This window comes from Mobula birostris, chromosome 1 (genome assembly GCF_030028105.1).
Source record: "Mobula birostris isolate sMobBir1 chromosome 1, sMobBir1.hap1, whole genome shotgun sequence".
In the NCBI taxonomy this organism is placed as follows: Eukaryota; Metazoa; Chordata; class Chondrichthyes; order Myliobatiformes; family Myliobatidae; genus Mobula; species Mobula birostris.
In genome coordinates, this window is record NC_092370.1 from 189,286,157 (window position 1) to 189,299,398 (window position 13,242).

Below are 13,242 nucleotides of genomic sequence, written 5' to 3' on the forward strand. Positions count from 1 at the left end.
AGCATCTGCAGAATTCCTGTTGTTTGTGTAAATCATGATGTATGATTTGTACCTCTGGAAGCAAACATCCCAGGTTTTGGGATCCTTAAACAAAATCCATTGTTTATGGAAAATGTTTTCCAAATTACCGTAACTGAAACAGATGGAATTAACTTTACAGTAACTCGTATTTCATCTTGTGTTCTCCCTTTGTCATCTTCCTAGGCAAACAAAGGATCTTGGTCTTTTAACTCAAAAGTCACATTGCTGTCCCGGTCTGTTGTCACCAATACAACTCTCTGTGAGATGATATGCTAGGGCAATGGCATCAACACAGGTGATGCCAACAGGCTCAATAAACTGATTAGAAAGGCTGGTTCTGTTATAGGAATTGAACTGGACACACTGGAGCCTGTGGTAGAACAAAGGACCCTATGGAAAATCCTGGTAATTCTGGACAATGTTTCTCACTCCCTGCATGCCACCTTGGCTGAACAGAGGAGCACTTTTCATAATAAACTAAGGCAACTGTGCCTCTCCAAAAAATGCAATATGAGGTCATTCTTTCCCTTGGCCATTAGGCTCTATAATGAGTCAACCTGTAGTTGAAGTGATGATCCTTTCCTGCTAGACTGTTTGAGGTAACTTATTTTTTTATTCTTTCTAACATTTGTTTATCTGTGTACTTGTATTGCTACGGTGACACTGTAATTTCCTTTGGGATCAATAAAGTATCTATCTATCTCTAGCACCTACTACTTTGTATTTCTACCTCCCTTGCCCCCGTCTTACTGACTTCTAATTTTTTTTCTCCAGTCTTGATGAAGGGTCCTGGCCAGCAATATCGGAATGTTTACCCTTTTCCATAGATGCTGCCTGGTCTGCCGAGTTCCTCCAGCATTTTGTGTGTGTTTCTTGGATTTCCAGAATCTGCAGATTTTCTCTTGTTTGTGACTAGAATATCATGGAAGTTTTCACAGAAACTGGTCTTAAGCCAAAGTTTTGATTCTAGATAACATCAAGAAATACTAGTGACATTGGACTCAGAAATGGCAATAGGTTCTCAGTCTCCCATTTGTTGAGTATATGGGAGGTTAATGTTGGTAAGCAGATGATTAGATTTCTGAATGGCTCATGAAAACTATGTTTTTTTATGCATAGTTAACTGTATTCTATAGTAATTTTGTCTCTGACTTGTGGCTGAAGTAACACATCAGAGTAGGGTTGTTCTAGGACAAATCCATTTAACATCAAGACATTGCAAAAGAAGTTTTATGGTGCAGGCTAACTACATGCTACATGTTTGAATGGTACTGAAGAATTTATATGTTTTCATACATCATTAAAAAGTATTACCTTAATTCCAATGATGAATTTAATTGAAAACTTACTACCCGAATCAAGGTTTTTTTTTAAATGCTACGTTGACATTAGTTAATAAAGCAAGTTCCAGAGTGTTAATTGACCAAGTTTTCCAACGTGCAATTTGTCGTGTAATTTCTGAATTTTCTATCTGTGCATTACTGATGCACAGCACTGTTAACACCTTGCTGGCAAAATAGCAGTTGATTTCTATACTTAAAATGAATCTGTACATCTAAATTAATTATTTTTTAAACTTGTATGGAATAATTGCTTATCGGCAGCAAAGATAAATATCGTCAGAATATTGGGCATTGAAGCATCTTCAGGCTACTGGGAAGAGGGAAATAGAAACCTGTGTCAAATTGCATGTGCACTTTCAGCCTGTTTTAATAAAGTGTGAAAAATGTTGTAATCAGCTACAATCCCAATGTAATTGGTAGTGTGGCCAGAGTGAAAAACTTGTAAATGGACTGGTTTTTTTTTTACCTTGCAGCTGGAAATTCTTCCAAAACTGATTGAAAATGTGAGCTGATAATGTGCAGCAAATACAATGAATTTGTGATTTGAGTGAAGAATGGGAGCAACAATGCAACAACCTAACCATTGAGAATTAAGAAAAGGGAAAGTAGGTGAATTAAATTCAAATTGGGTACAGAAAGGGAAGTACAATGGAGGAAAAAACATTGTATTAACTTAAGAAAATGTATAGATTTTAATGGTCACCTTCTAAGACCTCAATCTGAAATGCTTTTCAGCTAATTAACTACTTTTGAACACAGCCACTTCTGTACTATGAATAATGGAGCTGTATTTGTATTATATCCCCATAAGCAGAAAAGTTAACAATCACCTTGGAATACTGATGGAACCTCGGCTCTAAGTCTTAACTGAAAGACGATGCATAAACAGTACAGTATCCTGAGCTCTGGAGATCAGCAGGAGATTTGTGTTCAAGCCTCCAGAAAAGGATCCACAATCTTCTAACTCAGACTGCCATTAAGACATAGTTGACATTAATCAAGTTCAATTTTCATTCCCCATTCAGAACTACTTCCTGGTCAAAGTAAGCTTGCATCTTGTTCGTAACCTTTCTGGGACCAATCACAAAGCAATAATGGATGTTAATTTTGAAAAAAAGAAAATCGCAAGTTAACATTGAAATCAAAGGCATGCAAGGAAAAATAAAGCCAAAATAAAGTGGATAAAGCAAAATCACTTAATGGGTTGTAAGATGAAGGCAACTGTGCTGTTTTTCTAACACAAAATATTCTGCAGATGCTGGGGTCAAAGCAACACGCACAAAACGCTGGAGGAACTCAGCAGGTCAGGCAGCATCAGGGTCTCGTCCTGAAACATTAACTGTACCTTTCCACGGATGCTGCCCGACCTGTTGAGTTCCTCCAGCGTTTTATGCTGTTTCTCTTTTTTTTAAACATCTTCAAGGCTGTAGCACCTTAAGAAGGTGGCATCCATCATAAATGACCCTAACCATTTGCGACATGACTTTTCTTGTTACCATGATCAGAAGTCTGAAGATCCACACTCAGTGTTTCAGGAACATTTCTTCCGTTCCTAATGGAGTTCTGAATGGTCCATGAATGCAACCTCATAATTTGTCTGTTGCACTATTTACTTGTTACTTATAGTAACTTTAGCCTTGCGCTGTACAGTTGTTACAAAATAACAAATATGACATGTCAGTGATGACTGCTGTGGGTTTATTTCAGAAACGTGGTTCTTGCACCATTAATCTACATGGCCATGTCACTTATGGACTTCGGCTATGTTAAATTTAACTTCTTTTGTAACTTTGTTTTCTGCTATCAAAATTATATGTGCTATTTGTGACTGTTTTGCACCTTGGCTCTAGAGAAACGCTATTTTGTCTGGCTGTATTCATGTGTATGGTTGAAAGGTAATTCAGCTTGTACAGTACTTATAAACTTGATTCTGATTCGACTTGGCCTTTCTGAAAGTGAAGCCATTGTATTGTTAACAGATAGTTGCAACTTAAGTTCTGTATGATTTTAAAAAAGATGTGAGCAATGATTTTGTAAGGTAATTGTCCGCTGGGCAAATCGACGTTATTCCTTTAAATTGAAGTTTGATGTTTTTTCCTAATATTTTTAACTTGCTGTCAAAAGTCCTAATGGTACATCTTGAAGCTATTTTTAATAACATATCCCCTATTTATCAAATTAGGTACAGAATTTTACAATCAATGTTCAACAGCTGAAGTTTATAAAACTGGTACTTTTAGGTGTTTGAAACCTCCGTTGTCAAATATTGGAATCATTAGAATGTTAACCAAAGTTTTTGTAGGCCTCAAATGACATAGATGAAGAAAAAGCAGGTAAAATGGTAGATTAATCCTCAATTTGTTGTTTTCATGGTTTGTCTCTAGTAACGTGAATTAAACGGTTAAATTTAAGCCTTTGTTTGCATTTCGTTGCATGATAGCACATATTGCAGAGCTGCACCCTCACAGCTCTTCTGATCTGGATTCAATCCTGACTTCTGGTGCTAGTTCTGTGGATTTTGCACATTCTAACTGTGACTGTGTAAGGTACCTGAGGAATTTAATGTGTTTAATGTTTGCAAATTATTTGATTAGAATTGGGGCTTCTGAAATGAATTTGTGGTCTGGTATTACACAGTCTGATTTCAAAGCCTAACATTAATCATGTTTGACTTGTCTCTTTGACTGTTAAGTAAAACATTGGCTGTATCAGAGCCTGGTATGGAAATACCAATTCTCTTGAACAGAAATTCATACAAAGAGTAGTGGATATGGTCCAGTCCATCATGAGTGAAGCCTTCCACACCATTGAACACATCTGCACTAAACATTGTCGCAGGATAGCAGCATCCATCATCGGGGACCTTCACTGCCCAGGACATGCTTTCTTCTAGCTGCTGCCATCACAGACATCCCACCCTGCAAAAACTCATTTCAATTTGCGGGAGACTTAAGGGAGAGGTGGGGTGTCTGCAATAGAGTAGCTCCTTAGCAGCCGGCCAGCTAGTTTAAATAACGTTAGCTATGCTAATGAACAAATGACACCTGTTAAACTCACCTCAACACGTCTTTTGCAGTCTTAACCCACCATTGGCAATAGAAAAGTCACTGTTGCAAGCAGTGCAGTGAGCAACACTGTCATTATTTTGACCCCCTATTAGGCAGGGGTATACGTTCTATATTTTTTTTGGAACACTCTGCCATGGCGCGCTCTCGCTTGCTCGCACTCTCGCTTTCTCTCTTGCTCTCTCGCGCTCTCTCTCGCTTGCTTTCTCTCCCGTGCGCTCGCCCGCTCTCGCTCGCTTGCTCTCGCGTGCTCTCTCGCGCTTGTGCTCTCTCTTGCTTTCTCTCACTCTCAAAAAAAAATTGATTTCCGTGATATTGTATATAATTTGCGGGCATCAGGGAGCCACTATTTATATGCGGGAGACTCCCGGAACTTCTAGGAGAGGTGGGATGTCTGCCATCAGGAAGAAGGTGCAGGAGCCTCAGTACTCGCACCATCAGGATCAGGAACAGTTATTAACCCGCAACCATCAGGCTCTTGAGTCAAAGGGGTAACTTTACTCAATTTCACGTGCTCCCATCATTGAAGTGTTTGCATAACCAATGGACTCACTTTTGGGGATTTTTCATCTTATGGACTTGATATTTATTTATTATTATTTCCTCCTTTTTGGATTTGCAGTTTGTTGTCTTTTGCACAGTGGTTTAACCCCAAGTTGGTGTGGTCTTTCTTTGATTCTATCGTTGTTATTCTATTATGGATTTATTGAGTATGCCTGCAAGAAAATAAATCTTAGGGTTGTATATGGGGACGTATATGGACTTCAATAAAATTTTACTTTGAAGTAAAACAAAATTGACCAATTGTTTCTAACACACACCAAATTAAATTTTAATTACCAAGAAACTGCAGTTCAAAGAAGAAAATTCCTTGAATTAATATTTGCTTATTGTTACATCCAGAGCTATTGATGTCCTGAAATTAACACTGGACAGCTGTGATATTTTGAATCTAAAATATTTTTAGCTATTGAATTACCAGAGGTATTTGAACATTAATACAAATAATTAATGATAAAAGCAATAAGATAATCCTTTGAAAGATCTCGGCATGACTGATAGTTTCTGCTAATTGGGTCAGATTTTTATATTGGAATTCAGATTTTGCATTTAATAATACCTTTCTAATACATGGTACTGCATTTTGAGTCAAATATAAATTGGGTCATCCCTCACCAAGAGAGGGAGCTGTTTTCTTTCTAGCTATTTTGGTGAAAAATAAATGAGTGATTACAACCACTAACAAAGGAACTAGCTGTTAAGTGACCTGACCAAATACTTCAGTATCATCTGAGCTGTAATCTCATGTGTTGGGGGTAGCAGAGAATTAGAAAAATTGAGCTAATTAGTGTTGGCTTTTTAACTATTTAATTTGTACGTTCAAAGTAGTTTCAAGGTAAGGGGTGCAAACCACGAGCTCTTGTGTGTCCTTGCCATGACTTTGTACATGTACCTGTGGGCTCCACACATTTTGGAACACTGCAAAAGACAGTAGACACTCTTCCATGAGTGTCCACCATTGGCATTCTATGAAGCATGCCAGGTAACAGCTTTTGAGGTTATGCATCATTCCTACAACTGACTCCACAGTTCTGTCTTCCCAAACCACCAAGTTACATATTAGTCAGATTCCTGATTGTCCTCCCACCATTGTACATGTCAATTACTGGCCACTCAAGGCATTCCAAATTTACAGGTTCTGATTTTCTCTCTCCCCACCTCATCTTTACTATCTCACCAACCCAACCAATTACAACAGTGTCCAAAAGATCAACTGGGCCTGAGCTTTGCAGAGTCATGTTTTGGAAGGAAGTATTCGTGATGCACCAGCTCCCAGTTAGTTTCAAAGCCTTGGTCATAGAAGGGTTACAGTGGAGGATCAGCAACAGGAAGGGTTTCAACCTGTCCCTGGCCCAGGCAGTTGTCCCCACAAGCTTCAAGATGGCCACCATTGTGCCAATGCCGAAGCATTCCACTGCCATGGGCCTGAATGAATTTCGCCCAGTTTCACTCACCCCCATCATTGCAAAGTGCTTTGAGAGACTGGTTCTATCACATCTGAAATCCTGTCTGCCCACTACCCTGGACCCCCATCAATTTGCCTTTCGCACCATTAGGTCAACAGAGAATGCCATCTCTACGGCACTTCACTCTGCCCTGATCCACCTGGACAGCCCCAACTCTTATGTCAGAATGCTGTTCATTGACTTTAGTTCGGCATTCTATACTGTGATCCCCTCCAAACTGATTGCGAAATTTCACCAGCTTGCTATCAGCTCATCCCTCTGCAATTGGACCTTGGCCTTTCTGACTAACAGAACCCAATCAGTTAAGTTAGACAACCTCTTCTCCTCCATCTCACCTAGAACACTGGCGTGCCTCAAGGCTGTGTGCTGAGCCCTCTTCTGTACTCTCTTTTCACCTGTGACTGCGATCCTGTATGTGGTTCTAACTCCATAATCAAGCTCACAGATGACACCACGATGGTTGACCTGATCAGAGGGGATGACGAGTCAACCTACAAGGACGAGGTTCAGCACCTGGCCACGTGATGTGCCAACGACAACCTGGCCCTTAACACCCAGAAGACCAAGGAGATCATTGTGGACTTCAGACATGCTAGGAGCCACACTCGCGTCCCCATCTACATCAACGGAGCTGTAGTGGAGCGTGTATCAAGCTTCAAATTCCTTGGTGTCCACATTTCCAAGGATCTCACCTGGTCCCTGAACTCCTCCATCCTGATCAAAAAGGTGCAACAACACCTTTATTTCCTGCAGAGCGTCAAGAAAGCTCACCTCTGTCCCAGGATACCGATGGGCTTTTACTGCTGTAGCACTGAGAGCATAATCACCAACTGCATCTCAATATGGTATGGCAATTGTCCCATATCGGACTGCAGGGTGTGGTGAAAACTGCCCAGCGGATTATCGGCACCCAATTGCCCACCATTGAGAACATCTACCATAAGTGCTGCCTGGGCAGGGCAAAAAGCATTATCAAGGATGCATCTCACCCTAACTATGGACTTTTTACTCTCCTCCCATCTGGTAGGCGCTACAGGAGCCTCCGCTCCTGCACTGGCAGGCTCAGGAAGAGCTTCTTTCCTGAGGGTGTGACCCTGCTGAACCTCACATCACAGCGCTAAGCAGTATTGCACCCATATTGTACTGTCTCAGTACTTTTGTATTTGTGTGCTGTAGCACTTACATTTTATTTGCAGTTATTTTGTAAATAACACTATTCTTTGCATTTCTGGTTAGATGCTAACTGCATTTCACTGGCTTTGTATCTGTACTCGGCACAATGACAATAAAGTTGAATCTAATTTAATCTAATTGTTTTCTTCCACACTTAGTGCATCTATTAGCATGTACTGGAATTGTAAAAGCATGTAATCTATTACATGTCCTCTAAGTTCAATGTTAGTTTTAATGACTGCCCTTGTGCCTTTGATACTGAAATCTTTCTTCACCTACACTCGTTTTTTGGTTGGATATGTTCATTGTTCTTAAGGCTTTAGGCCAAGTAAAGTGTCTCTCTTGAAACACTGCCTCTTAGTTGTCTCTACTGGTGCCATAAATCTTAACACCTTGTTCTTTCTTTTATCTTTTTTTGCAAGTTTTGTGGTATCTCTCACCTTTCCCATCCATCTTCTCACTTAATCATTGCTGGTACCATTCAGAATCTGTTTTACTCTCTGGAAACTTCCCACACCACCTACCTCTCATCTCTTTGCTTACAAGACATGCATGATTGGATTTGGTAATCTTTACAAATGTATCTGCCATGCTGTACTAGAGTTTTTTCCCTTGCTTTCAGTGACACACTTTAGACAGTTGCTACATTTTAAAGCTTAAATATTTGCATCTTTTAATTTGATCAATGACTTTGTAATTTGTTCACTGCCTGGTATGTAGGCTTCAGTGTGCAGGATCACACGAGGCTGCAGAGTTGTAGACTAAGCCTGCCCAGTCACGATCACAACCCTCCCCACCAATGAGGATATCTTCAAGAGGCACTGCCTGAAGGAGGTAGCATCTGGCATTAACAATTTTCATTTGAGACCATCCCTTTTCTTAGAATTGTGAGGGTACATGAGCCTGAAGCTTCGCACTTCATGATTCAGGAACATGACCTCAATATGAAAAAGGATCTTGTGCTTTCTCTGTGTGTATGACGAATAAGCTCTTTACAGGCTTCCAGCCGGCCACAGGTATTGATTTTACTCAACATTTTGATGGCAAACTCTGCCATCTTCATCAGGGATGATGCCTAGGTATGCTTAGTTTGGTGGTATTTATACCCCCTGTCGACAGTGGTTAGTCCTCATCCAACTACACTGTCCTACCTTGTTTACAATTGAATTCCAGTTTTTACTTGAAGTGAGACCTTGTAAAGTCAGTCAAAATCAATACCTGCACTTGGCTGGAAGCCCAAGAAGTGTTTATCCGACCTCAATATTCCAATCTTTTTACAGTGTTTATTTTGTAATTTATACTATATTTTTATACTGTACTACTTTGACAAAACAATACATTCATGTCATGTATTGTGAGATGGTGGTAAACATGATTGTTACAGTTTCAATTAATAGCATGAGTCAGGTGAACTTTAAAGCCATTACTTAAAATTATTTCCAATCCAAGATAATAGATGTAGCCAATTTTAACATATTAATTTTTCTCTGAAATTAAATTTTTTGGACACACTGTAGCACAGACAACCTCAATAGGCGGACCACGGGCCAGATCCAGACCGCGAGAACCAAATGTCTGGACCGCGCCGACCCATTGGCACTTAGGTGAACACACCTGTCATAACATGTAAATAAAGCACATGCTGCTCTAATTTATTTTAACCTCATCCCACACCGTACACTTGAGCTACGCCTCCGTAGAGCGCGAGACCTACTGCACGCTCTCTATGGTCCTTGACTAGACAGCGGCACGCATCAGCTACCCACCTGTCATCTAAGAAGCGAATCTGTTATCTAAAGACGAATTGGTCATGTAAGCGAATTGTTATCAGCAGTAAGTCATGGACACTAAACAAGAGCAACATGGCCTGCGCGAAAAAGCGCAAAGTTGGTCAGAAAACCGTCAGTTCAAATCTGACTGGACTGATGAGTTTTGTTTTATTTTACTGGACCATGCCATTGCTAAACCAATATGCTTAATATGCATGCAGTCTGTAGCTATCTGCAAATAAGAAAATCTAATTCGGCACTTCAACACTATGCATGCTGCCAACTGTAATGCCAACTACCCTGCAAAATCAGACCAACGCAAACAAAAAATTGCAAATATGATAACATCATACAAGCATTCTGTTTCTACTATCTGTAAGTCAACATCTGCATAAGAGAGCGCAACAGCTGCATCATTGCTTGTGTCATGGAATCTTGCCAAAGCTAAGAAGCCATTCGCTGATGTCGAGTTGATTAAAATGTGTGCAATTGATATGGTTGGCGAAGTTTTAAGTCATGATAAGAAAACGGTTGTGGAGCTAGTAAAGACGGTGCCATTGTTGGCTAACACTTCAGGTGGAGGTCTTGGAAATGGAAACATTTGATTTGCTGAAAGCACAACACGAGGACGTTGGGGTGAGTGACTTTTGGATCAACGTGGTTCCCCAAGCTCAATTCAAAAACACAAGAGCTATTGCAATGCTCCTACTCTCACTGTTCCCCTCCACGTACATATGTGAGTCATCGTTTTCTTCAATGAACTCTATCAAGAACCAGGACAGAAACACTCTTCAATGCACATCTTGGCCAGTGCCTCAGGATTGCCACAACAGGCCCGACATCAGAAGGATTACCTCATCCCATCGCTGTCACATCTCTCACTGATTGGTGAGTGAATCAATTTATTTTTGTCCATTTGTCAATCTTATTGTGGTATAATAATATTACAACAACAATAATACTGATAATTTCATTTATAGCTACACTTCATATTTCAAATGCTACATAGCTTAATTAAAAAGAACAAATAGATTAAATGAGAGAACAGAAACAGTGGAAAAGGCAGTACTACTAAAACTCTTTGTGTGGAAGAGAAGTGGTTGAAGACTACCCTGTTTTGTGTGTGTGTTTATGTGTATGTATTTTAAGTCCCAGATGAGTTCTCAATGTGACAGCTGATAGTTGTGATAGCTAGAGTCATAATTAAATGGTTAGTTTTAGACTTATTTTGTTTCAAGAGTGCATTTTTTTCTTGTGTGACCCACACCACAGACTTTGAGAATCCCAGGCCTAAATTATTACTACTACCACTATTATTACTACTACTACTACTACTACTACTACTACTAATGGTAATGGCAGCAATAACAACATCTGCCCATAAAACAACTTACTGTCGCAATGAAAAAAAACCCTGGACGTTTTGGCCCTTGGCTTGGCATGCTTGACATAATTTTGCCCTTGTAGAAAACTAATTAGGGAACCCTGCTGTAGCATAAGGATTATTTTTTTTTTGTGTTGTGAATTGATTTTGTAATCTTTGTATCTGTCATTCTTGCATAGCTAGTGAAAAGTGGGGTCAGGAGTGAGAGGGGCAATGGATTTTCCATTCAATGTTTTGCTTGGTGGTTCCTTCTCTGCCCCATCCAGGACCTCCAAGAAATTCCCAGAACAGAGTGCGAATGGTACTTGCAAAGGTCATCTGTGATTTTTATTTTTCTCTCTGAGCTACTTTTGAGGCAGTATTAATAATCTGGCCTCATTTTTATATACTTTAAAGATCCTTTTCATTTGCTGAATGCCCTTTAACAAATGCAAACAATGTACAGTATAAATTAGAGGCACAAGACGTTACAGATATTAGAACATGAGTTTAAAAAAAATCAAACTGCTGGTGGAACTTGGCAGGTCAGGCAGCATCTGTGGGTTGAGGCTCTTTATCTGGACTGAAAGATCGGGGGGGGGTGGGAGAGATGGTTAGTATTAAGAGGTGAGGGGAACGTGTGAAGTAAGAGCTGGTAAGCAATAGGTGCATCCAGGTGAGAAGTGACAGGTAGATGGAAGGGGAAGAGTGGAAATTGTGATAGAGCTTGGGAGCTGATAGGTGGAAGTAACAGAAAGCTGCAGAATAAATCTGATAGGAAAGGAATATAGTTCATGGAAACAAACAAGGGAGGTGTGCAGTTCTCAAACACTCAGGCTGTTTCTTTTTCCTATCATCCATAAACTACATCATTCACTTTTCCTTCAGTTATCTCAGTTCATCATCTTTGTCATTCTTCTATATGCCATCTCTTGCCCTCACTGATTTCTTTTTATTTTGAATCTTTATCTGACAACCTTGCATTGCCTCTAGTGGTCTCTCTGAATGTATGCAACTTGCTATTGTGGACATACTTATGTACGTCCTGGAGGTGAGTAGCTGGGTGACTGTCAGGAGAAATGGAAATGTGAATAGGCAGGTAGTGCAGTGCATCCAGTGGCCATTCCCCTCAATAATAAGAATATAGTTTTGGATACTGTTGTGGAGGATGACCTCCCAGGGGAATGCCACAGAGACTGGGTTACTGACACTGAGCATAGGTCTGTAGTGCAGAAGGGGAAGGGGGAGCAGTAGTGATAGGGGACTCAGTAGTCAGGGGAACAGACAGGAGATTCCGTGGATGAGAATGGGATACCAAAATGGTTGCCTTCCTGGTGTCAGGGTCAGGGATGTCTCAGAGTGAATCCACAACATTTTTGGAGAGGAAGGGAGAGCAGCCAGATGTCTTGGTACATATTGGTACCAATGACACAGGAAGGAAAAGCAAAGATGTCCTGAAAAGAGAATTTAGAGAGCTGGGTCGGATGCTGAGAAGCAGGACCTCCTGGGTAGTAATTTCTGGATTGCTGGCTTTGCCGTGCACCAGTGAGGGTAGAAACAAGATGATTTGGCAGATTAATTCATGGCTGAGAAGCTGGTGCAGGAGTGAGGGCTTCATGTTCTTTGATCATTGGGATCTCTTCTGGGGAAGGTATGACCTGTTCAAAAGTGACATGTTGCACCTGAACCTGAGGGGGACCAATATTCTCATGGGCAGGTTTGTTAGAGCTGTTGGGGAGGGTTTAAACTAATTTGGCAGGGGGTTGGGAACTGGAGAAAAGGGACTCCGGATAGGACGGATGGTAAAAAAGTAGAGATAGTGTGCAGTCAGGCTGTCAGGAAGGGAAGGCAGATGATGGGACATAATTGCAACCAGTAGAGTGAGTATTAGTGTATTAGGGATGCAGAATCAAAAAGTGTAGCAAATGCAGTATTCAGTTATCTCAATGCACGGAGTATAAGAAATAAGGTGGACAATCTTGTCGCACTTTTACAGGTTATCAGGGATGATGTGGCCATCACTGAATTGTGGCTGAAGAATGGTTGTAGTTGGAAGCTGAGTGTTCAAAGTTACACTTGGCATTGGAGGGATAGGAAGGTGGACAAAGGGGGTGGCGTGGCTGTGCTGGTAAAGAATGGCATAAATCAAGAGAAAGATGTTGAATCCTTGTGAGTTGAGTGAAGAAACTGCAAGGAAAAAGGACCCTGATGACAGTTGTATATAGGCCTCCCAACAGTAGCTGGGATGTGGACCCCAGGTTACAAGGGGAAGAAATAGAAAAGGTGTCTTAAAAGGGCAATGTTATAATAGTCATGGGATATTTCAACATGCAGGTCGATTGGGGAAAATCAGGTTGGTAATAGATCTCAAGAGAGTGAGCTTGTTGAATGCCTGTCAGATGGCTTTTTAGAGCAGTTTGTTGTGCTTACTAGGGGATCAGCTATACTGGATTGGGTGTTATGTAATGAATCAGAGGTGAA

The 13,242-nt window shown here is 40.6% G+C and overlaps 1 protein-coding gene across 1 annotated transcript in view; it reads left to right on the plus strand.

The window, feature by feature from the left end:
* Nucleotides 1-13,242, plus strand: part of slc25a21 (solute carrier family 25 member 21) — a 439,048-nt gene that overhangs the window by 26,572 nt on the left and 399,234 nt on the right. The window lies entirely within an intron of this gene.